Genomic DNA, 27,034 nt, shown 5'->3' on the forward strand with positions numbered 1-27,034 from the left:
GGACTTATATGGGGTCTTACCATACCTCTTTATTTAAAGTTTTAGATTAATTTCCCCCAAAACTGAATAGTGAGAGCCTCTCTATTAAAATGTAGATTTGGTACTCAAAGAGCAAACCATAAATCAAAATCATGAGTTGAAATGAATATGATGAAATTTATTGGGAATAAGGATAAAACCTTTTACTTAGGTACAAAATGGTCATTAATAAATATGTAGATGGGGAAACAGTTCAACAACAGTTTATTTGAAAGCAGAATAAAGGACTCACTTACTGTGACCTGAAAAGCTATTGTAATCATAATATAAATATCAGAGCCAGAGTTACCTGGATGGCTGTTGGTTACGCGCCTCACTTTGGCTCAGGTCATGATCTCACAGTTCTTGAGTTCAAGCCCTGCATCGGGCTCTCTGCTCTCAGCACAGAGCCCACTTTGGAGCCTCTGTCCCCCCACCCCTCTGCCCCACTCATGCTCTCTCTCTCACTCTCTCTCAAAAATAAATAAACATTAAAAATATATATATATATATATCAGAGCCAGGAGCAAGAGTTAAAATCCCTTCAAGCTCTTTTGTAGTATTGCTCCAATTTTAATGTGCATGCAGATTACCTGGGTATCTTGTAAAACTGAAGATTCTGATTTAGCAGATCAGGAGTAGGGCTTGAGAGTCTATGATCTAACCATCCCCAGGTGCTGCTGGTTCTGTCAGTCAGTGGACCACACTTTGAGGAGCAAGGCCCTATACTATGCAGATAATTTCTAGGGTGAGATATTAATTTATAGGCAAGCAGCACATCTTAAGAGAATCTGAGAATAAATTTGCTTAGAGAAGATAAGGCAGGATAGTTAGAAGTTAGAAACTAAGGTTCATGAGAAAAAGTAGAAAGGTCAACCCTTAATCAAGTAAGAGCTCTTTCACATTGAGAATATAAACCATTCACAGAAACAGGCAAACAATTTAACAGTAACAACAAAAATCTCACAAGACCAAACACGGATAACCAATTAACATTTGAAAAGATGTTTGGCCTCAGCAATGATTATGGCGTGCAAAATAAAACAACGATGAGATACCATTTTTTTTCAGCTAGTGTAGACAAAAATTTAAAAGCTTGATGTAGTCCAGAGGGAAAATAGGGTTTGTCATACATCGCTGATGGAATATGAATTACCAAAAGCTTTTTGAAAAGTAATCCAGCATTATTTACTAAAGAATGTGAATATATTTTGACTTAGCATTTCCACTTGTGGGCATGTTCACTAGTGAAATAAATCCGAAATTACGGATATACTTACAAAGATATTTAACTGCAATGTTGTTGTGGGAAAATGCTTGGAAACTACCTGAATGTCCTCAACTAGTGACTGACCAAATTGTGGCATATGCAACATAAGGGAGAATTTTCTATAAATTCCTACCTTCCAAGGGTGGGCTGATGAGGTAGTAAGCTCCTTGCACTAGAATGTTCAATCATAGGCCACCAGAAATACTATTAGTGTAATTTTTGTAGAGGTGAGACAACAATCTGTATGATTTCAGAGTTTCCTTCTGACTCTAAAACTCTGTGATTCTATAAATTGGGTACAGTGAACCTCAATAAAAGAAAGGAAGAAGAGGAAGGGAGGCAAGTTTCCTATCCTATTTTTATCTGCTTTCCTCAGCTTACAATTGGGACTTTGGCAGCTGGTTTAAGATGTGGAGTATTTCATTCGCATGTATAGAGGCCAGCAACTGAAGTTATCTGTTTGAATACATAATAAATTAAGAAAAAATGGTTATTGGGTTCTCTATCCCTAGTTATTGAAACAAGATCCATATTTCAGAAAATTCCTCCTTTATATTCATAGTCACTAACGGAAAGTGACTAATATGTGACTGGGCAAGAACACAGCGTCAGACACCCTGAGCATATGGATAAGTGACTCTCTGTGTGTCTAAAATCAATGGAGCCTGATGCCTGCTTCTTTGCCAGGAGCGTGGACCAGCATAAATGCACTTAGGGACGGGAGAACAGCATCTTATTATGTACTGGGATGGGGGTGAGCGGCTGGATGCCTGCATTTCCCTACATCAGTGGTTTGCAAACTGTGACACTTCCTCAGAGGTGCTTCTGGGGCCCAGCAAGCACTTGTTACAAGTGCTTAAAATATGTTTAAATAGTTATTTTTAAAATTGTAATTAAAAACTGAACTAGAAAACATATTAAAATATGATATATGCCAAAATTTTAACACACTGGAAACCACCAAAATATTAATGTACATTATCATTGTCTGTTTAATAAGTAAATATTACAAATGTCAGTGTATAGGTTTGTATAAAAATATTTTTGCTTGTCTTACAGTGCAATATAATATTTCAATTGGAAAATAGTCACTGCCTCAGATCACAAGTTAACGAAGATAGAAAAGTAAATGTAGAGTGGTAAAGCCTGAGAAATTACTATTAGAATGGCTCATTCATATATAGTAAAACCTTGGATTGTGAGTAACTTGTTCTGTGAGTTTTCCACAAGACAAGAAAATATTTCTAATAAATTTTAACTTGATAATTGACTAATGTCTTGCAATATGAATTGTACATGATGCCGAATGTCACATGATCACAACCGAGCCAATGGTTTTCTCTCTCTCTCTTACTGAGGGACTGTGGGTGATCATCTCCTATGCTTGGATGCTCGGTCTCAGGCCATAGTGTTTGGCAACCATCAGTGATTTTTCAGACTTGCAGGTGCCCAGAACAGGCACTTATGTATTTTTTGTCACTTCAAAGCACCTATGGACAGTCCTTTGCTTTTCCATACAAAAGTAAGCTTAGGAATTCTTTGCTTTATTCCAGGTCAGGCTGCCTGCAGATATAGACCCTTTCTTCTGATGCCTTACTGCCAGTTACATTAAATACAGTATATGACAAGAGTTTATTAATACTGTATTGTAGTCAACATCCATGAGAGCATATAAAATGGCCTCCATTCAGAAAAAGATTCCCTTGAGCCAATAGATAGCAGTGAATTCCAATAGTGATAATGAAAGTTGTCCTACACAATGACCTCTCTCTCATCTCCCTCACACCAACCACAAAGGTTTTCAAAGGTAAGTGCAGGTTAATCTGTTTATTTTTCTTATATTTTTAATTTTCTTTATTATTTTGTCTTATATTACAGTATTCTAATCATTTTTATGTGAATATTTTGGGGTTGTGGAATGACTCATCTGAGTTTCCATTATTTATTATGGGGAAATTCGCTTGATATACAAGCGCTTTGAATGACAAAGCACATTTCCAGAACAAATTATGCTCACAAACCAAGGTTTTACTGTATTTCTCAAATCTTTAACTGGTCCTCACCTCCTTTCAAACTTCCCACCTTAAACACAAAACTCTTTATTCTACTTTAAAACATTTTAATTTATTTTTATCTTTTCAGAATCTCAGGCTCATCTTCCCTCATTTTTTTAATTTTTTTTTTTTGTCATTTTGTGGAGAGAGCAAGTGAGTACTGGGAACTGACTAGAGTTGAGTTGAATGCTGGTGATAAGGGTTAATGTGATGACTTGAATGATAGTTTCTATTCAAGGGAGAGAGTTCTTATAACACTCAATTCTTCTTCTGTTGCAAACAAGTTTTCAGAAATTAAATAAGCTTGGAAACTTTCTAGCACAGGATTCAGAGTTTGACTGCCTAGTTTCAAATTCTAGGTCTACCATTTTTAATCCAAATCTGGTACCCTTTCTTCTATGGTATGCCTTCTTTCATAGCTGCAAGACAGAGCTGTGAAAGTTAAATGGGTGGCTGATTTTTTTTTTCTCTTCATTATTTTTGGTAGATATGGAATTCTGATAGCACTTGACATTCATTCACTCCTCTAATATTTATTTTGTGTAAACATGTAAGACCATTGGCAATGCCTACACTGTGCATAGCAGAAGAGGAAAGGATTTTACAAAGAGAGATCAGTTAGGAAAACAAAACAAAATCACCCCAGTTTTAACAGATATATCTCACTAGCTCCCTGTAGACACTTTTATTATCCCATTTGACAGATGAGAAATTTGTGGCACTATGAGGTTAATTTTCTTGCCCAAGTTCACACAGCTACCAGGTGGTAATACCACTAACCCTGTAAATGCCAATAAGAAGGCAGGCCCATAACTTCTTGAGAAGTACCTTTTGTTTTTCCCTGTGTCTGGAAATGATTTTTTATGTCTGGTTTAATTTTTTTTTTCTTTAAATGGCTTTTTTAAGGTCTAAGAAAATAATATTTTCAATGGGTTGTGTCATACCATAATATAACAATGGCAGGGGACTTTTAAATTGAGTGGCTGACAAGAATTATTATAAGGGGCATCTGGGTGACTCAGTTGGTTAAGTGTCGGACTTCAGCTCAAGTCATGATCTCACAGTCTATGAGTTTGAGCCCCATGTTGGGCTGGGATCTATGCTGTCAGCTCAGAGCCTGGGGCCTGCCTCAAATTCTGTGTTTCTCTCTCTCTCTCTCTCTGCCCCTTCCCTGCTCGTGTGCGCTCTCTCTCTTTCTATTTATATGTTAAAAATAACATATTTTTTAATGTTATTAAAAAATAAACATTAAACATTTTTTAATTATTATAATATAAGTCAAAAATGTGCTCTGATTAAACAAGAAACAGTTATCCACAGTGTAGAAGAGAAAGTCACATTTCCTAACCTGGGAGTTCAATGTCAATTAGAATCCAGGTACTTAGGGGAAACACACAAGATCTTGATGCACTAACAGTGTGGTGAGGAAGGCAGCTTATCTGAGAAATTGGGAATCTAGTGACCACTTGAAAGAAGACTATAATTTATAAAAGCAACCATTTCCTAAAGACAGCCATGTCAGTGATAGCTCTGACCCTGCAACTAGGACCAAAGTAAAGGACAAAGGACTGCAAATCCATAGTAGTAATTCCAGTATAAATTACGTACTGACTAGGGGCGCCTGGGTGGCGCAGTCGGTTAAGCGTCCGACTTCAGCCAGGTCACGATCTCGCGGTCCGTGAGTTCGAGCCCCGCGTCAGGCTCTGGGCTGATGGCTCAGAGCCTGGAGCCTGTTTCCGATTCTGTGTCTCCCTCTCTCTCTGCCCCTCCCCCGTTCATGCTCTGTCTCTCTCTGTCCCAAAAATAAATAAAAACGTTGAGAAAAAAAAAAATTACGTACTGACTAGAGTTAATCAGGGATTAATTCAGAAAAGGTGGAGAAGAGGAGTAACAATATTACTATTCATCAGACACCTACTAGGTATTAGCCAGTGACTCCGTTAAACACTGTCTATAAGTTATGCCATGTAAACCACAAGAGAACACCCTGAAGCGTTATCTCCGTATTACGGATGAGGCAATAGAACTACATTAGACCACGTAACATGCTCACGATTACCGAGGTGATGAAACTTCCGTCAAGCTTAGACTTTAGGTTAGAGTTTAAGCCTGTGATCTTTCTACCTCATGAAGATTATTCAGCTATTACTGAACATAGAGTCTTATTTGTTTCTAGAAGTGCTCTGGTTATTTAAGCAATAGAGTTTTGTCTTCAGAAAATAAGACTCTCATTCTCAGTTCACCACATCAGCTAGAAAGGTATATAAAATAGGTATGAAAAGCAAAATTGACCTGTGCTTAACAGTAACCCATTACAGCTGCCAGAGGTTTTGACTCCTGGAGCTCAGAAGGGTCTATAGCTGGTGCCTAGAGTTTGCAAATCCCATATATCATAATAATGCATTCATTATTCATTGTCCAACAGGTAAAGGGCTAGGATTAAAAGTGATTCACTGGAGAAAACAGATAAAGACTTAGCGAAAGGATAGTCATTCTGCTAAGTATAGAGGGAAGAAAACAATAAGAAATATTATTTTTTGATTGGTTGCTACTCATGTAAGTAGATTAATATTCTGAGTGTCATCTTTGTGAGGAAAGAATTGTTGGGACCCAGAAAGAAAATGTTGGTTTCTTCTATTTCTAAAAGGCATTTGTGTCTTAAGCAGAAATATGGATAGAAAATGGGTAACAAATAAGAATTTTGAACATAATCATAATAAATTACAACTTCAATTTCAGCTCTGTGTACATAGTCCAAGAGATTTAACTTCAAGAAAAAATTATGTTCAAGTCAGGAGAAAATAGCTGATTGAGAAACATTGACGATAAATTCCCAATACTACTAAGGTGAGAGCATTCTTCATTTTTGTTCTAATTGTGTATAATATTGAAATAAGGAATATTTCTGGAAGCTCTGCTTAGCTGTTTCAGATGAGCTATTTTTATGAAAAATAGTCTTTATTACAGATAATCATTCGTATGAGATCATAGATACGAAATGCCTTGCACTGTGCCTGCCATAGGTGTTGCTCAGCTGTTGTTTTTCCTTATTGGAACTCTAGCTGTTCAGACTTGTTCCGTGATCCAGCCTCCATTTAGGTGCTATTACCTGAACTGTAATCACTTCAGAGGGAATAATAACTTCTGGGTATTGTTGTTTCTTTCATTAACCAAAATCTATACAATTAAAGTAGATGTGATAACCCATGCTAAATTCATATTTCCTTCAAAAAAATAAGATATCAGTTCACCAGGCTTTGTCATTTGTTAACTATCATGGTCTAAGTCTAATCCTTTTGATGCTGATAAGAAGAAAAAAAAGGTGCTTTTAACCAGCTGGATGAAATTACAGTAAGATAGCCAGAAAAATGATATATGTTCTGATCCCAAGAGAGTAATCAATTTACACTCTGAAGCATGAAATCTGATTGCCCTTTTCTCTAATGTAAAACATCATGTACTACAATTTATTGGCCATAAAACTACTCATCCATAGTCAAAGCATTTTGCTCCATGATTTCTCTATGCAATCTTCAAAGAAAGTATTGATATGAAATTAATCAACTATTGACTCCATATAGAGAATCCCTGCCCACCTTTTTAAACTCTGCTTGGAAAAGAGACCTCCATAAATTATTAATGGAATTCTGCAGTTCATGTCATAATTTATTTCCTTCCAATGCCTACTAATTTTTTAGGCCTCCAGAATCATGAATTTGTCTTTCCACATATCTTGTTTTCTTCCCTGGGTTATAAAGTTAGACAACTTTCCCAGATTTTCAAGCTTATTACTGCAATCACCCTTTCTTCCAATGTCATTTTCATTCAGAAAAGAATGATTTCATTTACACTACTTTAAAGATAGTAGATTTCTAAATAATTCCAAATTCACTCCCTACCAATCACTTTACATTCAAATGTCTCATTGATGTTTATGTTACAAGAATTAGACTAAAATCTTACTGAACATAAGATTTTCAAACAGTTTGAATAGAAGTATTTGGATCTTATAGAAATAAATATTTGTGTAAACATGTCCAAAATTTTCATAATCTGAATAGAGCTATGTTTCATTATCAATCTCACATCTTGTCTGTGGTTTCTCTTATTCAAAAACTGGTATACATAAAAATAGAAAGCTTAAATTTTTATTTTCAAAATGTTTTGAATCTTGAAGATTCACCTTCTCTTTCCAAGAAGTTTAATGTCACTGAGCTTATTTTAAATACCACTTTCAGCTTTATGTGAAAGTCATTTTTACATTTGCCTTTAAATTTTTTTTTCTACTTAGAAGTGGGACATAACACCTATTGTCTCTTAGTCTGCAATACTGACAACTGGAAAAAAAACAGTAACAATTTCAAGAGCAAAAAGTTTTAGTCACAATCTGAGAGGAAAAAAAATATTTAGTTTAAGGTTAAGTGATTCTTTTATTTTTTCATTTTGAGGGGAAGAAGGGGCAGAGAGGGAGGGAAAATGAATCCCAAGCAGGCCCAGCACAGAGCCTCAATGTGGAGGGGGGGGGGGGGGTGGGGGGCTCCATCTCATGACCTGAGATCATGACCTGACCCTAAAGCAAGTTGGATGCTTAACCCCTAACAGACTGAGCCACCCAGGCGCTTCTACAAAGAAATTATTCTAATAGCATAACTTCTCTTCTCAAGTACCAGGAGAATATAATAACTTTTAACATAACTATGGCTTTTCCTTGAGTATGTTCCATCTAGAGCAAAAGTCTTGCTAAATCATCAGCTCTCACCTCTATTTACAAGGGTCTGTCTTTGATTACAAGAAAACCAAATTTAGTAGTGCTCTGTACTCCAAGCACGTGTTTCTTATAAGAGGAACTGTCAGTTATAATCACTTCAAAATAGGTGTTAGAGGGTTACCAAGAACAACAATTTGAAGCTTCTAATATATTGGATTTAGTGTAAAACTGAAACAAGATAGATTTAGTCAAATAAGAATGGCAGACTTTTCCTGGAATTTGAAAGAGGCTGTTTAATACTGTTTCTGGTGTTCTGGTAACCCATATTAAAAGTCACGAAATTTGTGAGTTTTATAATTTTTAAAAATTATGTTAATTTTGAAGAATTTTGTAATTTTTCCAGGGCAAGGTAAATTATTGAATCACCCAGTTCCTTGCTACACAAAGTATGGTCCATGAACCACACTGACATTGGTCTGGGGTCATGTTGGAAATACTGAATGTCAGACCTGATGCGGAATATTCATTTTCAATGAGATCCCCAGGTGTTGCAGAAGCATATAAAGGTTTAAGAAACACTGAACTAGTTAACATTGCTTCTTGGAAGGGCCAAAACCTCATCATGACAGTTTGTGGGTCTGTATGCGGATGTAGACCGCTGTGCTGGAAATGGATCACAGGTGCACTCAAGCCCTCAGCCCTCAGAGCAGGTGGGTGGAGGCTGACTCAGCCAGAACCCCCAGAGCAGTCGCTACAGTTGCAGGTGGTCTTATCCATTAACCCCAGTGTGCCATATCCACATCATCATTTTCTATGTGGGCTGCTACATGAAAAAAGGTAGCAATGCACTGCTCTGATGAATTACATTTAATGGTATATTTTGATGGGAAGGATTAAAGAGAGAAAGTAAATAGAAAGGGGAAATCAAAGCTCTTGAACGCAGACAAATCAAAAGTGAGGAAGTCAGAATAAGCTTGGATATTTGCTTCAGTTCCCCAATTCCTTGCAAAGTTACATAAGTAGAGTTTATACAACAACCAAGCAATGTTGGAAGAATAGTTCCTGGCTGGCAAGGTTTCTTTTTCTTAGTTTTTGCTTTAATATAAACCAGCATAGCCTAAAACATGAACAGAATTGTTTAGCAGTAAGCCCTTGGCAATGGCAACAGAAGAATCACTGAATAATAATGGAACATAGACCAAACTAGGAAAAAAAAAAAAACAAAAAACATTTCTCTTATCCACATTTGTTAAAGCATTTGTCCAGTGCTTTGAAGAGAGTGGCTTAGAAGCTGATATGAGAAGCCAAATCTATAGCAATTGTTATTGTTATACATGGGCTTGTTATTTAGTTAAATTTTCACTTAATATTTTAACTCTTATTACTTAATATGGGTCTGTCTTTCTCAATGAACATTTTTTAAAGGTCAAAATTAGAGAATCCACAGTCTTAGCTTCTCTCTTGTAGCAAAGCAATGGCTTCAAATTGGTTTCTCTTGCTAGTTTCCCTCTTTCAAACCTATTATTCACATAATTATCTGAGAGACCCCTTGAGAATACAAATCCTTTTATGTCACTTTTCTGCTTATACTGCTCCAATGGATTCGGAGCAAATTCCTTCATTTGTCATTCACATTCCCTTAGGACTTCTTGAGTCAACTTCCTTTGCTATTCCAGACCCAACTGCATTGCAACTATATCATACAGCTGTAGTTTCCCAAACATGCAGTGCTTTATAACATCTCTGTCTGCACCTGCTGTTTCTCCTGCTATCATGCTCTTTTCCTTCCTTGTTGACTTGGCGACACCTTTCTCATTCCTGAAGCTTCAGCTCCAGTATCAGCTCCTGTAGAAAGTCCTCTCTTCCCCCCTTCTAGTAATGTATTCCCAGGGAACCCCGTGTTGTCTCTATCATGGAATTTCTCACTGAGTATTGTCATCGGGACCAGATTCATGGATGCAGGACCAGTACAGTTGCATAGAGCTCTGCTCTGAAGGGCCCCACACTTTATTTAATATTCTGCTGTCACAGCACTCTCAACAATAGCCAAATTATGGAAAGAGCCTAAATGTCCATCAACTGATGAATGGATAAAGAAATTGTGGTTTATATACACAATGGAATATTACGTGGCAATGAGAAAAAATGAAATATGGCCTTTTGTAGCAACGTGGATGGAACTGGAGAGTGTGATGCTAAGTGAAATAAGCCATCCAGAGAAAGACAGATACCATATGGTTTCACTCTTATGTGGATCCTGAGAAACTTAACAGGAACCCATGGGGGAGGGGAAGGAAAAAAAAAAAGAGGTTAGAATGGGAGAGAGCCAAAGCATAAGAGACTGTTAAAAACTGAGAACAAACTGAGGGTTGATGGGGGGTGGGAGGGAGGAGAGGGTGGGTGATGGGTATTGAGTAGGGCACCTTTTGGGATGAGCACTGGGTGTTGTATGGAAACCAATTTGTCAATAAATTTCATAAAAAAAAATATTCTGCTGTCACCATCTTGAAATTCTTAATTTTATCTTTGAATTTGGGTTTTGCAAATCAAGTCACCTGGGACAGCAGAGCATGCACTTGAGCAGAAGAGATACTTTCAGTAATGGTGTCAGCCATTTGTGACTGCCCCCTTCACATAAAACAGTTGCAATGCCCCAAGATCACAGAATTCCAGTAGACCCACAATGCATGAGATTTCCAGAAGATTGAAAACAAGTACAAGATAAGCATGTTATATCTACTGCTAAGTAGGAAGCAACATTTACAACCCCAAAGAACATGCTCTCTATTCCAACTGGAGCTTGCCTGGAACACAAGAAGAAGACAGTAATGTTCTTAAAGAACAGTAATGTTCTAAAAATGAGGAATGAACCCTAACATCCTTTCCTATTCTTATTATTTCCCCATGTTAGCCAAACCCTTACATGGAAAATTATAACACACAAAAAAGGGAAAGATAGAGTAGTCATAGTCACTTTAATTCTAGTCCTTCCTTATTCATTAGTAGCCTATAGGTGGCAAGGGCTGGTGGAATGCATGCATATCAAGAAGTGAAATGAAAATAGTTGAGTTAGTTTTGTGCAACGTTTCTACTGTCCCGGTAAAAACAAGATACTACAATTATGCAATTTTAGTGATTCTGCCTGTGAGTCAAATGCTTTCATATTTGGATTTTTTAAAGCTGGTACTGCACCATATAAAGATGGATAACAAAATTTATGCTAACAATTTAAGTTTCTAATTTTCCTTTACTTAGAATGATATTAAACATCACATTAAAAAATAGTATGCCAAATCAAGAGAGCTTGTGGAAGAAAAAAAGTTTAAAATTTTTGCACTGCTAATGGTACTTTTTTTCCTGATATTTTTTAACAAGAGGCTCCACATTTTCATTTTGCAATAGACTGCAAATTTGTGGTTCACTCCAGTTATAATTTGTTTTACTTCTCTGTGTACCATATTAGATTAGGAGTTTCTTAAAGGTAGGGACTTTGTTTTTTATCTCTGTATCCCTACTGTTTCCATATAGCAGGCTCGCAAAAGATAAATGTCACATGGCAATTGCAGCTGACTTCCATGTTTCCAGAAAAGGGAGACAAAAGAAGCAGTTCTCTCTCCATATTGTGTCCTTAACAAAGTATATTTGCCTTGAATGTGCCAATATGGAGTAAGGAGAATAAAACCAATTCTCCAATCAATTGGTACTGGTTTTAAATACCTGCTAGGTCTGTAGTAGGCTTTGTGGGAAATTCACAGGGATTATATCTTGGAGTGATTTGTGAGGTATGACTGCTTACTCACAGAAACACGGGATAAAAGGTAAAGATGGTTCATGCTCACAGGAGACATGTGCATTGAGACATAACAGGGGCTGGAAGAGTTGTGACAGATACCAAACTGGAGGTTTATCTAGATAGCAAAAGCAAAATTCCTGCATGGACAACCCCAATGGCTCAAGGTGAGGTAGGAAGGTCCTAAGGCCAGGAGGTGGCCTAGGTCCCCAGATTCCTATCAAATAGGTCTTATCTGGAGAATTTATGTGCATGGACCTAGGCCCTGCTCATTAGTGAAGTAGGAATCAGAAGAACTCCAGGCCCCAGGGAAGAAGCCCAGTCCTGGAGGGCATTAGCATAAAAGAAGTTTCAAAAAAAAGCCCGCAGAAAGGATGAGAGCAGGAGGCTGACCCACAACCAAGGCCAAGGGTGAATGGGTACAAACAAGCAGGGACACCGATCTGCTCAGTCACTTGGTTGGGGAGTGACACAGACCCCATGGGCATCAGTGAGTCCAGATAAGAATATGAGCTACAAAGCCAAAGAAATTATTTCAGAGGAATGAGAGGAAGATACACAAAACTTAGGAAATTTGTAAGTTTTTGTCACAAGACAAATACTTGTGAAACAAAATAGAACTAAAGTTAGCCTGACATACAAGAGACAAATAATGGAGCTCATATTTTAAGTAATATGAGGAGTCATAGTGAGTTGGAGAAATGTGAAAAGGATTCCTGGACAAAATGGCATAAGACCTGGATGTTCAAGAAGGAGATACTTTGTGTCATAATAATGAGCCTACAGAATACTGCAAATGGGAATGGGCTCCATAAGAGGTCTGTGCCTGGGAATGTGGTGTGTAGGCAGAACAATGTGATAGAATAATGCCCCCCAAAATATGTCCATGTCCTACTCCCCAGAACCTGTGCATGTTACCTTATATAGCAAAAGGAATTGCAGATGATAGCAAATTACTGAGGTGTGGAGCACATCCTGGATTATCCTGGTGGGCCCATTATAATCCCAGTGGCCCTTGCAAAAAAAGATGCAGGAAGGGTCAGAATCAGTAGAAGAGGTGACATGACAATGGAAGCGGGGACTGCAGTGACATGGTCTGCGGATGGAGGAAGCCGCCCTGAGGCAAGGAATATGAGCGACCATGAAAACGGGAAAAGACAAGGAAACAGATTTCCTCCTCAGAGCCTCCCTGCGGAAACCTCCCTACCAACATCTTGACTTAAGCCCAGTCAGAAAGATTTTGGACTTCTGACCTCTAAAAGTGTGAGAGTTAAAATTGTTATTTGAGGCCACTAGGTGTGTGGTGGTTTGTTGCAGCAGCAGTAGGAAACCTGTAGAGGCACTAGGAAACATGGTCTAAGCTGCAAAGCTATTTGTGGCCACTGTGGATGTGTCAGTAAAAACCAGATGTAGCCAAGCAAATGATAGAACTCGATGCATGATGCTGTCTTCTTCTGTGCTCCACATGCATCACAGTGGGGTGCCTCAAAAATAAGCTTTGGAGAGTGGAGGCCCAAAGCAGTCAGCCCACCACACTGTGTTGAGAGCCCTTAGATGCCAAGATAAAGGTGCTGGCAAGTTGGTTTTGGATGAGGCCTCTCTTCCTGGCTTGGAGATAGCTGCCTTGTCACTGTATCCTCACAAGACAGCTCTCTTATCATTATGTCCTCACCTTTCCGCTATGTGTGCCCATGAAGAGAGAGATCTCTGAGATCTCTTCCACTTCTTATATGGACACCAGTCCTATTGGATCAGGGTACCACTCTTATGATATCATTGAACTTAAATTACCTCCTTAAAGAACTATTTCCAAATACAGTCACATTAGGAGTTGAGGCTTCAACATATGAATTTGGAGAGGACTCAATTGAGTCCAAACCAGATGATGACAATTAGGAATGCACCATCTTTTAACTTTAGGCTCTATGACCTCATATTTATCATGTTATGAAGACTATATCAGGAAGCATTATGAAAGTACTTCCAGAACACCTTTTAATTTTCATGCATTTTCAAGATTTTCCTAATGTCACAATCTGCCCAGAAATTTGCCCATCTGCCCAAAGAAAGAGAAGGAAACCAGGTTGCACACTGTCATCTTTTCCTCATTCACCTATGTGAAATGCTAATTACAGAAAGTACAATGAATTTAATATTATCTTTTTGCCAAAAAAAAAAAAAAAAACATGTAGCTGGGTGCCTGCTGTCAGGATATAATTATACAAAGTGGATTTGGTCTCAAGCAAGACACGAAGGTTACCATCCCAGCCACATAAAGTGCCTAGGGAGCTCCTCTAATTACCACCAACTAGAGATTTGTCTTCTATCTCTTTCAGATAAACGTCAGCAGCAGCAGCAGCAGTGACAGCCTGCACCTTCCAACATCACACTTCTTCATTAGTCTGCTCTGACTCACCCTCCTCACTGTCTCCCACCCAATAAACCTTCCATTGAGTGATTTATCTTTCCATGTACTGGGTGGCACTTAAACCACTGCCTTCTTTCTTCTTTCTCTAATTCCTACCAGATAATTATTCAGTGTCTCTGTCATGCAAGGATATTCATATATGCTGTTTTATTCAGGCCTCATTATGATCCTGCTAAGTAGACATCATCCCTCCATAAGTGGGTAAAGTGAGTATCAAAGCAGTTACGTGGTTTGGCACCAGTATTGAATCATCACAGTGGGCATCCGGAGGGAAGGGGAAGGAAAACAGGAAAGAGAGATGGGGGAAGGAGTGGGGGATAGGAGTAGTAAAGTCAGATGAGCCTTACATCTGCCATCCCTCAGGATCAACATGGCCTTTCATATGCCCCAGAGGCTCTATACCCAGAGACTAATTTTATGGGAATTTATTGTAATAGGAACTTGTATAACCTGATTGATTAGAATTGGTTGAACTTGCTGTCCAGACAGCAAAACTGTAGTATAATTCCATAAATAAGCTCTGGCTCCTATGCCTAATGAGAGCTTACAGTCACCCCGAAGGAAAACATCATCTATCTCTGCTGTTGATTTCCTTTCATCCCAAATGCATGAAAAGATACTTTTTAAGCCTTTTTTTTTTTCATAGACTTCTCTCCATCCAAGTTGGAATAGGGCCCCAAATCTGTCCACAGACTGGCTGGTTCCCTGCACCTAGCCTCTACTATGACCAGGACCAAGAAGGACAGTCACATTCCTCCCATCTAAGCACTGCAGGAAACAAAATTTATGAGGTTGAAGAAAAGGGGGCTCGGGTGGTTACCGTCCCAATATGCCTTCAGGCTGACTGCATTCACTGCTGTCTCCAGTGCTGAAATCAGTGCAAGTGTATGATTTCCAGTCTGTAAACTCAAGGTTTAAGCAGTATCTGTTTCTATAACTCAGATGAAATATAAATTCAAGCATACATCTAACCACATTATTGGGAAATTCATCTGAGGTAATATTGGAACTCCTTGTTGAGGTCTGATAAGAACCTTGAAGTCTTACAATATGTCCAGGGAACATTTCTGTCCTCCATCTGCCTTTCTGGCTCTCCATTCTTCAATCCGTCAAGGACACCGCTGACATTGCCTAAGCCCACAGTAGTCCCCTGAAGTCTGATAACTTTAAGTCAGGTAACATGGGAGGAACATAAATGTTCTGCAGAGGCTGCAAACCCCTTCCTTAGGTGCCTCACCATCATATCTTTGATATATTGCCACCCATACAGAGTTGGGTGTGGTTATATCTACTCCCCACAAACCTCTCTCCCTTTCTCAACACAGGGAAATATTTTTGCCTCCCCTTTTCCTTCTTTCCTTTCCCTCATAGAGCTTACCCATTTCCTTCATTTCCCCTTCCTCTCTACCCCAAGCATCATGCATTAGTGCTTTATTGGGCTTGGGTTTAAAAACAAACAAAAAATAAGAAAACAAAAACAAAAGAAAAAAAGAATCTCAAAGGCCACTGACTTCAGACTGCAAATATGAAGTAATTGATATTTCTTCTGGATGTAGTGACTAAATTTGACCTTGGGCAAGTGAGTATACATGTAGTAATTTAACTAGGTTGTGTGGCTATAACCAAAGCATATGTCCAAGAAGAAAAGGTGTGATATGCCTAATGGGTCAGGGTGCAATGCATTGGTCCCACCAACCTTTGTGCCTTTCAGTTTTATTCTCTTTTTCTAGATACCTGCCATATATATGGTCTAAAAAGGAAAGATCTCTCATATACACATTGTACTCCTGATCAGACTTTGAACCATGGGTAGGCAACTAACTCAAGGTTAGCCAGTCACTCACATGGCCTCAAGCAAGAGCTCTCCCCTGTAAGGGAAGAAATGATGATTGACCAAGCATGGATCCTCTGCATTACCAAGTGTGAGTTCAGAGACAGAAGAAAATCATTGATAATTGGAAGATCAGCAGAAGCAGAGATGAAAGGTAAAGTGACAGCAATGGGAAAAAAAAAAAGAAAACAAAGGAAGAACAGTAGATTTCTGGAGCTGACCTAGTGACAGGACACCTGGTGGTGGCTAGGGCTGAGTTCTCACCTAAAATATCTTCCAGTTCCTATTTTTTTGAAAGGCCTGGCTATATATTGTTCCTGTTTTCCTTCTTTCTCTGAGAATCTTTTCCACACAATCTAATCTAATTTTCTGAACAAACCTGAGCCACTCTCTGGTCCTGGTGACCTAAAAGAGGCTCACTCACATTTATTTGAAAAGAGCCTTCTAAGGTTTAAGATTAGATCATTTAAAGAACAGTAAACTATGACTCACAGATTAATAAACATTTCAAAGGGCAGCAAATAAGAGACTTTTATTCTGAAGTTTGAAGATTAAGCAGTCCCAGATAAATAGCCACCAATGAAAACATCTTAAACTACTAACCCTCTCTGTCTGCTCCTCTTCCTCTAGATTTTGGTCTGTGTTTCTTCTGCTTTTCTTTTTGTGTACTCACTTTCTGTCTCCCCCGCTACCATTTATCTTGGATTATGGTAGCATAATTATCTTGATTCTCCCTTGATTTCTCTGTTTCTTCTCTTTCCTTGGTCTCTCCCTTCTGGGTGAATGTCTCTCTCCCATTCCCCTTCAGTATCTTATTCCCTTACTCATCTTTTCCCCCTTTTTTCCTTATCTGGTTGCCTCTCCTCCCATCCTCCTTTTATTACTTTCCTTACTATCATATGTTAAAGACCACAAGATAGAAAAGAAATATATTCATTAGAATTTATTGTGCTTATCACATCCCATGTTCTATTTCCTTTATTTAATAGCAAGCGACATTTATTAAACAAAAGGGAATACCTAAACAATCTGCTTTGCATGTGTCCCTCAGTTGATTGTTTTCTCCAATATTCTGTGGCTTTGGCAGAAAATAAAGGCTGTCCAAACCCAGGACTCTGCATAGAAGGTTACCAAGGAGACAATAGATTCTCTGGTCACTTTCTAGTTGTAAAAAAATGTTTTTAAATCTGCCTGGTGTTTAAGCTGAAAAGAAAAAAAGTATATAATCAATTATTTACTAAATTAGATTATTTATCCAAAATGTACACAGCTGTTATTGCAGTGAAAATAGTGATTTTAGTTTCATTGCATAGAAGTTATCACTCTTGGTGGTGCTCTGGAGCTGATGTTAATTTTTTCTACTAGATTAGTTTTTTAATGTTCCCACATTGCACATATCCTTTGTGAGTCTGAAAGTCAAGTTTCAAAATACATCTCACGCTTCATAGACCAAGTCCAAAGCCCTTATCACAATTCTCACCCTTTTGTCAAATGATTAAAATCCCTGTTGACATTTAGTGTCAACAGAGAAAGTTATCCAGCATTTGGTGAGCATTACCCTGCCAATTACTCCTGTTTGTATCCAAGAGCATAGTCACCTGCCACCTAGTGTCTTAATAGAAAACTGCAGTAATGATCCACTTAGACAAGGTCTTTTGGGCTGCCTCTGAAATCCTCTTTGAACTTAGCTTCAAACTCTTCTTGATAGCAGGCAGTTTTCTCGATAAAATACTACTGATCTGTCTTCTCCATTTTGAACAGCAAAATTCCACCTGTCACAGTCGGGTAGGGTCCCTCTGGTCTATATGGAAGAATATCCAAAAGAATGGTCTGACTCAGAACCTTACGGGAGAGCAAAGTATGGTTGAGAATTGCTGAAGCGTACCATGGAATAAAAAGCATATAAAGTGTATACAGCTAATGCCATACTGTTAGCAATAGTTCTATGTAGCAATTGAAATGACATTTTAATTTAATATTTCACAAATGTTTAAGTGTCTACTATGAGCTGGGCACCATGCCAGGCACTGGGAATGAGGCAGTGAGTGTTAGAGAGAGGCCCTGCTGTCATAAAGCTTGTGTTCTATGGAGCAAGAAGGATAACAAACAAGATTAATACTCATCAGGATATATATTATCAAGGAAATAAACAGCGTCATGAAATAAGCTTATTGGAGAAGATGGCTTTGTTAAAGGTAGTCAGGGAAAGCATTTCTGAGTAAGTGGCACTGAATGAGACTCAAATACTGAGAATATACCAGGTCTAAAAGTAGCTGGGGAAGGTCATTCGAGGGATCAGCAAGCGTAAAGGCCTGGGAGAAGAAAGAGGTCTGGTGTGTCTGAGGGCCAGACTGAAGGACAATGCAGTTGCAATGTAATGAATGAAGTTAAGTTGTATTTGATTCTAAACATTGCTGACTGGGGGCATAAAAAGAATAAAATTTTTCCATGAGATTTAAATTTTGAAATCAATGCATAATGGATCATATATTTATTGGGACTCTTTAAATGAAACCAAATTAAGAGGAAAAAAGTTTTATTGCGGGAGAGGGAGAGGAATTTAGTAGTTTTCATAATCAGAAAGGACACAGGTGTATCTGGGGATTCTGGAACTACAGACTCTGTTACTGGCTCCTGTTTGTCTGCTTATCTTTGAATGTTGAATTCAGTCTCTCTTACCACTAGGACCGTGGATGCTGGCAGCTCTGACCTGACATACAGCATCCTGATCTAGAGCTTTTTTCCTCCTACCTCAGTCTGAAAAGCCCAAGAAAGGACTCTGATCGCCCTTTATGCTCACTCCTACAACCAATTGTTGTAGCAAGGGAAGTGAGGAACTATGACCCACCTAGCTGGCATCAAGTGCCCATCCTTATGGTCATGTCAGTTACTACAAATGGAGGGGAAATATGTGGTAGCACAGATACGGCCCCTGGGATATCAATGTCACTCTACTGTGTCTATCAGAGATGAGAAAAAAAGGTACACTAAATTGGATTAAGGCTAACATGCCAGTAAGATGTTTCTTTAGGTTAAAAAGAAAAAGGAAAAACAAACTATTGAAGGGCATTAATACTATCCAAAGAAAAAATATGTCTTCTGAAGGAGACTTGGTCAGCCATTAAAATACAAAAAGAGAGTCAATGAGATGAGAGAGAGTCAATGAGATGAACCTTGGTGATTCTCACTAAGTGCTTTGTGAGGGAGAGGAAGTCTTAGACAATGGTTCCCATGGTAAGGTATATTGTTGAGCTAGCCAGTATCTCTGAGCTGGCCCCTCTTGGGCCTATCCCATTTTAATTTGACATTATCAAATTTCTGATATTAATTTAAAGTAGGTCCTCAATGAGGAACTTAAGAACCTTTAGCATAGCCAGGGATAGTTTTAGTTATTTACGAAAGAGATTTTTTTTTCTTCTTTCATGATTCACGTTCTGTTCGTGTGCTTCTATGTCCTACACCAGTTCACTTGAGATTTTTCTTCCTTGCAATATTGTCAACAGGAAAATCTAAGTCTCTGTGTCACTTCTCACTGTTAGTTCACATAAAATTTCCCCTCTCTTTTGCTAAGAAAACTTCTCTCTAAAGGGTTTTACAAAATGCTCTCCTGCTCATCACTTGTTATAGGAAAATAGCTTCTTCAATTTGTAGGATACCACAGCTCAGCTCTGTGTGTGTGTGTATATATCCCTCTGGATCTTAGCCGCCTTATCTTCAGCATGACCAGCATTCCAATTTTTGAAGAAGGTTTTATATTCTATTGCTTTTGACATAAAAAGTAACATTAGCTCTGCTGAAGACAGATTCAATGTTGTACAAAATTAGGAATGACAATAAAAATCAAATGAAAATAGTAAATACCATCTAGATTGTATAGAGTTTCTGACTTGTTCCCCCATTTATTCACTCACTGACTCAACTAATGTTTTTTGAACACTTACATTGTGCTATGCCCTGTGGATACAAGGGTGAATAAGGCAGACAGAATTCCAGTTCTGGGATCCCAATAGTATATGGAGTCCATCATGTCTGGAATAAGATGACAATTAACCCTAGGTCTTGGTCTTCAAAATCCTTTAGAAACTTGAAACTGGAACAAATAAACATGTGCAGATAATGTTCATGCTAGGCACTATATGGCAATTGTTAAACAGTGTGACAGAGATGTATTGAGGATGGAATGATTCATTGTGATTAGAAATTTGTGGGGAAAAGATATCGAGTTCATAGTAATGGAACTGACCTTTGTAGGACTTGAATGTGTTGAATATTTGAAGAAGAAAAAAATTTCTAAGTATGTAAAAGGAGTGGAGAAGAATGCTAAAGGGTCCCTTGAAAGAATATGGACTCATTTTTTAGGACTGAATCACTAAGTGTATTTGGATGGCTGTAGGACAAGGAATGGGGATTGATGGGAAATTAGGCTAAAAGTAATAGAAGGCAGATTGTAGGCTACTCAATTTCCATGCATGGGGTTTAGATTTTATTCTGTAGCAACGGCAATCCATCAAAGATATGTGATAAAGGGCACCTGGGTGGCTCAGTCAGTCAAGTGTTGGACTTCGGTTCAGGTCATGATCTCACAGCTCATGAGTTCGAGCCCCTGCATTGGGCACTGTGCTGATAGCTCAGAGCCTGGAGCCTGCTTCAGATTGTGTCTCCCTCTCTCTCTGCCCTTTCCCCACTCATGCTCTTTCTCAAAAATCAATAAACATAAAAATTTTTTTAAAAGATGTGTGACCAAAAAAAAAATATCTTTGTCAGCAGCTCATAGGTTGGGCTCATTAAGCAAAAGGCAAAGAAGCTAGAGAAAAAGTATCCCTTAGCTGCTGCCTTGCTGTCTGTCCAAGTAAAAGAAGGTGAAAACTTTGCCTGTGAAACCAGAAGATGGGTTTAAGAGGCCTAGGAGACAGAGAACTGACAACACTTCTGTGATGGGCAGAGGGCATGAAAAAGGCAGGAGGCATTGAGGTTGACTCCAAGCTCTCTCACTATTGAGGGGGTCAGGTGATGGTGATGCCACACATTGAGAAGAACAATGAAGAGAAAGGTAAATTCATGTTTCCAATACACTGAGTATGGAATTCCAGGAAAACATTCAGGTGGACCTTTGAACTAAAAATGGGATATGATCACCCTCAATCCTGCAGCATGTGCATGTGAGAGAGAGAGAGACAGAAGAACCATGGGCTCAGTTGTGATCATGTGACATTCAGCATCACATACTACTCATATTGCAAGACATCACTCATTTATCAAGTTAAAATTTATTAGAAATGTTTGCTCATCTTGCGGAAAACTCACAGAACAAGTTACTCGCAAACCAAGGTTTTGCTGTATATGTATACATATACATACACACACACACACACACACACACACAGACTCAAACACACATGCCTAATAAACCATAAGTATTACACCAATACTCATAAAGCAGTGAGTCTCAATACTGGCAACACATTTGAATAACCTTGGAGCTTTTAAAACCACCACCACCCAGGGCCCAGGCATCAGTATGATCCTAATAGGCAGCTGACACGGACTGCCACTGTCTCTATGTGAGCAATGCAGAGAAGGAAAATGAGGTTTGGAAGCATGTAAACCTGAATTTGAATCCTACTCCACTATATACTGGCTTCATCATTTTTGGAAAATTATTTGACTTCTCTGGGGTTCAGTTTTTCCATATGTATAGTAAGAATAACACCTACTTTTTGAGTTACTGGAGATAAGATGCCTCCATGAGTGCCTGGTGTCCGTTGCAGTAAATGTTCATGGAATGGCTGAGAGCCAGGATGAGGGCTAAGACAGAGGGAGGACCTGGAGGAAGAAAAGAAGCCAGAGCTGAGAAGAGAGGCAGGAGAGAGCCCTACAAAGCCAAGTTAGGCCTGCCTTAACCTTATAAAGCTTTGTGTTTCTCATATTTTTCTTGAAATCTAGCTAAAAGCAAAAGGTTGGCTTAGAGAGAATGAGAAATTTTACCCTGAGGAAGGTCTACAATGTGAGAAAACTGAATACTCCCAATCACCCTTCTTTATTTTCTTTGACCAAGGGAAGGTATACACCACCTGTGCACAACCTGAAATCTAGCTCTTGGGCTCTGATGCTTACTCTAGAACATTATACTACCTAGTGTTCCTCAAGTTGTAGTCTCCAGATCAACAGCAGCAGTATCCCATGGAGATTTATTAGATATGCAAAACCTGGGGCACCTGGGTGGCTCAGTTGGTTAAGTGTTGGACTTCCGGTTTCAGCTCAGGTCATGATCTCACAGGTTTGTGAGTTTGAGCCCTGTGTCCTGTTTTGCCCTGGCAGTGTAGAGGCTGCTTGGGATTCTCTTTCCTTCCCTCTCTCTCTCTGCCCTTCCCCTGCTCATGCTTTCTCTGTCTCTCTCAAAATAAATAAATAAACTTAAAAAAAATTAAAAATGCAAAACCTTGGGGCCCCTCCCCAGATCTACTGAATCTGACTTTGGGGATGGTGCCCAGCAACCTGTTTTATAAGGTTCTCAGGTGGTTCTGATGCAACCTAAAATCTGAGAAGCACTGTATTGAAGTACTATAGCAGGTGCCCTCAGCAACAAAAATGGTTAGCAATAAGTAAGAGCACAGCACTTTTCATTCCATTCACTATTGGGTCATGTTAAATCAACTCCTAATTCTAATCTCCTGGCTTAATAAATTTACTAAATGAGGAGATATCCAAATAACTGAATTCTCCCTCAGAAAGAAATACAAAATTATCCTTTAGACTTTACTTGCTTCAGCTCTCAGACAACACTTAAAATTACATTTTTACATATTAGTACTGGTATATCTGCCTGTATATGAATGTGTGTTGTTTCATATGAGCAAATGTGTATTTATCCATTTGTTCACTTTGCAAAGATTTCCTTTCACATTTGCTTTTCCAGATGTCTCAGGTTATTCTGCCATGCTTCCCAATTAAGTATGTTCTTCACGTCAGGCTTGTGGTCACTGATGAACCTAATTTCTGGCCACGATGCTCTTCACAGCACAAGAAGAGACCACTAGTGTAAGATGTAAAAGCTTAGATTCTGGAGTTAGCTGAGCAAGGCTTAATGCCATCCCCATGTATAATATTACGCTAGCTTGTATTTGGGAGTAAATGACAATCTCTGAAATCCTTATTTCCTATTTACTGAAAAACACCTGTGCTTGCCTCATAGACTTTTTGAGGAACATGTAAAATACTTAAAAAATACTACCTTCTGGTATTATGACTTCTAGAAGTACTTTGCTTTTAATTATGGTGTGAAATACTTGCAGATATTTGAAGTAGGATAAATGGAATCAACCTTTTTGCAGGTTTTGTAACAAAGCATTCAAAGCAGTGCTTTCAAACCTGAATATGCAGGCTCCTGGGTGGCTCAGTTGGTTGAGTGTCTGACTTTGGTTCAGGTCATGATCTCATGGTCTTTGAGTTCGAGCCCCGCATCGGGCTCTGTGCTGAGAGCTAAGATCCTGGAGCCTGCTCTGGATTCTGTGTCTCCCTCTCTCTCTGCCCCTCCCTCACTCTTTTTCTCTCTCTCTCTCTGTCAAAAATAAATAAACATTTTTTAAAAGTTAAAAAAAATAACCCTGAACATGTGTAGAAATCACCCAAGGACCTTGTTAGAATTCGGATACTGATCCAGTATGTCTGAGGCAGGGTCTGACATTTGGCATTTCCAACAAGCTCCCAGGGAATACTAATGAAATGTGTCCCAGTTTAAAGCACTGAGCTTACATTCTGGAACACGTTAAATAGTAAACATTAGCTCTTGGTATCGTGACTTCCAGAAGCCTCTTTGCTTTGAATAACAGTTTGAAATACTTTCAGAATTTTGGAGTACATGGACATATACTGGAATCTATATTCATCAAAACCAGGAGATGATTACATGATCTGTTTTTAATTGTTTTGTGTAGGTTGAAAAATGCGGAGTATTTTTTCCTCTTTTTAATGAGCTGCTTCTGTCTCCCCTGCACTCACTCAGATACTTTTCTTCATGTGCTTTTACTTCCCTTCTATGTGAAATGCCCTCCCTTGTCTTTCTTACCCAAATTGTAACCTGACCTCAAGGTCCAGCTCTTTCAGAAGAAATGTAGCTCTCAGAACATGCATACTTTACCATGCAACACTGCATCGTGTGACTCCGAAATGATAATACCACGTTTTAAGTAAAACTTCCAGCACTAATATACTTGACCATCAATGTTTATGACACTGGTTCCATTGCTTAGAAAAGTTTTGGAATTTGTTCTTTAGAATTGCCTCTGCATTAGTCACAATGCATTAGGCTATGTTGCGTGACCAAAATATTCCAAAATCTCATTAGCTTAATGTTACAAAAGCTTATTTTTCACTCATCATATTCCAGTGTAAATCAGGGAGCTTTCATGCAGACTCTGCTCCAAATAGTGATCCAGGAATTAAGGCCCTTTCCATTATGTGAATCTGCCATCTTGGAATGCTTGGTTATGGGCTAAGAAGAGCATGGACAACTGTCCAGGAGATCTATGATCAGCACTGGAAGGGGCTTCCATATGTCACTGGCCAAAATCCAATCAAGTGACCCCAAGCTAACTCTGAGGATCTAGCAAATTTATATGCCTAGCTAGAGGAAATAGTATTGGTGGAGTGACTCCACACAGAGTCATGGAGCAGGATGTGAGGAAGATCAGTTGCCCTGTGTTAAAAAGCTTTTCAGTCAGTGTCTGAGGCAAAGTTGTATGCGATCATTAGTTATAAGTATGTAGAGATGCTAATTCCTTCAGTTCCCAGGGTGGCTAGACAGAGATTATGGCAGCTGAGAGGACCATCCCCCCCCTGCCAGGTTACCCACACTGGTCATAAACAGCCATGTCCATTTTACGCCAGTGTGCCATTCAAATACCATTTTGTGGTATGAAAAATAAAGAGAAGTACTACTATATGGTCATATCTAGTTATTGACCAGAAATCATATCATCTGATTTGGCCACTATCTTGGCTCTTCTCCCAAAACAAATTTTCCTCCAAAATAGCATCCTAATTATAGAAACTCAAACTAGAGTGCTATATAATCTAGAGGTAATTCTAAGAGAAGTTCCAAAAATATTCTAATTGGTGGCATTTCCAGGATAAATGTTAAAAGTCATTAGGGGGCTACTGTGAAAGGGATAGCCTTCATTTTTATGTTTGAAATAGTGTGCTTGTTAAAATAGAAGTATCACTCTTTTCACTTGGCATATGCTCCCTAGGTTCATCCACATTGTCTCAAAGGCCACAATGTCATCCTTTTTTGTGGCTGCATAATATTCCTGTGTGTTTATTCATGCACACATCTTGAATCACTATGTTGTACACCTGAAACTAATGTAACATTATGTATAAAGTGTACTCAAATAAATAAAAAAAAATAGCAATATTATCATATTATGCAGGTTATCTCTATCCAGCCTGGAATAATTATCTTTTTTTCCCTCATCCTCCTGTTCTTTGTCTTCCTCTTTCTCTTTCCCCTTTTTCTTCCTTATTTCAAGTATTTTAAAGGCTATGTATTTTCCCGTTTGTGTCATACACACACACACACACACACACACACGCACGCACGCACACACACACACACACACACACACATACACAGTAGCTTGCTGGCCAGTCTATTGATATATGCCCCCCAAAAAAGTTACTAGATGTTTAATTTACTCTGTAGACATGTTGATTAAAAAAAATAGATTTAAGCTGATGTAGGAAATCTTTCAAAGTGCAGTATTTTAAGAATTTTCCTCCCAGAGATAAATATTTAATATCAGAATCATTTATTTGGAAGGATTTCACTCCTCTCTAGTAATCGCAGCCATATGGGGGTGCCTGGGTGGCTCAGTCAGTTGAGCATCTGACTTAGTCTCAGGTCATGATCTCGTGGGTCATGGGTTTGAGCTGGCATTAGGCTCTGTGCTGACAGCTCAGAGACTGGAGCCTGCTTCAGATTCTGTGTCTCTCTCTCCCTTTTCCCCTCACCTTCTCATGCTCTGTCTCTCTCTCACTCTCTATCAAGAGTAAATAAACATTAAAAAAATTTTTTTATTATAATCACAGCCATATGTTAATATTAGCCACTCCCTTTTGTACCTTATCTTCCTTTCTGAATTGTTTCATGCATGTAAGAATTCCAGAAATTACAAAATATATATATATATATATCTACCACTGACCTTGTATTATTAAACATTACAGATCCTATTGAAACCTTGGGTCCTTACTGGAATGCCATCATCTCTCCCTTTACAGGAGGAGCTATGAGCCTAAATTTGATATTTATTATTAAGATGCCTATATTGTTTCTTAGTTCCTATGAACAGATACAGAAACAATTTACTAATATTTTGCATGTTTGAAAATTTTATAAATAACATATGGTTCATATATTTGACAATTGCTTTGCTTTCTTTTTATTATTTGCCTAACATTGTGCTTCCGAGGTGTGTGCTATCATTTGCAGCTCTAATCCATTTGTTTTAACTGCTATATGGCATTCAGTACCATGAGAAAATGTATTCATTTATCCTCCTGTGTTAGTGTACTGCTGGTTGTTTCCACACTTCTGCTTTTACAAGGAGAGCTTCATAAAGTTCTTGGAAATGTCTCCTTGGGCACTTGTTCTAAATCATTTCCAGGACAAATGCATAGGAATGGTATTGGTGGCTTTATAAGGTCATGCTTTTAACTTTACAGGGTTATGCCAGTTGTCCTCCACGGGTTCTGGGCTGGTTTTCATCCACACTGAGAATAAAGGAGAGTCCCTACTGGCTTCTTCAGTTGGTATCATAACACTCAAGCTGATTGTTGTAAAATATGATTATTTTATTCTCATTGTGCCTTTTTAAAAAAAATTGTTTTATTGGGGTATAAGTGACATGTAACATTATATTGGTGTTAGATGTA

At 38.5% G+C, this 27,034-nt stretch overlaps 1 long non-coding RNA gene across 2 annotated transcripts in view; it reads left to right on the forward strand.

Annotated features, from left to right (window-relative positions):
- LOC125167944 (uncharacterized) overlaps window positions 1–14,283 on the forward strand; it is a 50,406-nt gene extending 36,123 nt beyond the window's left edge. For both annotated transcript variants that reach the window (XR_007153005.1, XR_007153004.1), the window contains 2 exons: window positions 6,082–6,189; window positions 14,177–14,283. This is a non-coding gene — a long non-coding RNA (uncharacterized LOC125167944). The remainder of the gene's footprint in view (window positions 1–6,081; window positions 6,190–14,176) is intronic.
- The last annotated feature ends 12,751 nt before the right edge of the window (window positions 14,284–27,034 follow it).

Source organism: Prionailurus viverrinus, chromosome A1 (assembly GCF_022837055.1).
Source record: "Prionailurus viverrinus isolate Anna chromosome A1, UM_Priviv_1.0, whole genome shotgun sequence".
Classification (NCBI taxonomy): Eukaryota; Metazoa; Chordata; class Mammalia; order Carnivora; family Felidae; genus Prionailurus; species Prionailurus viverrinus.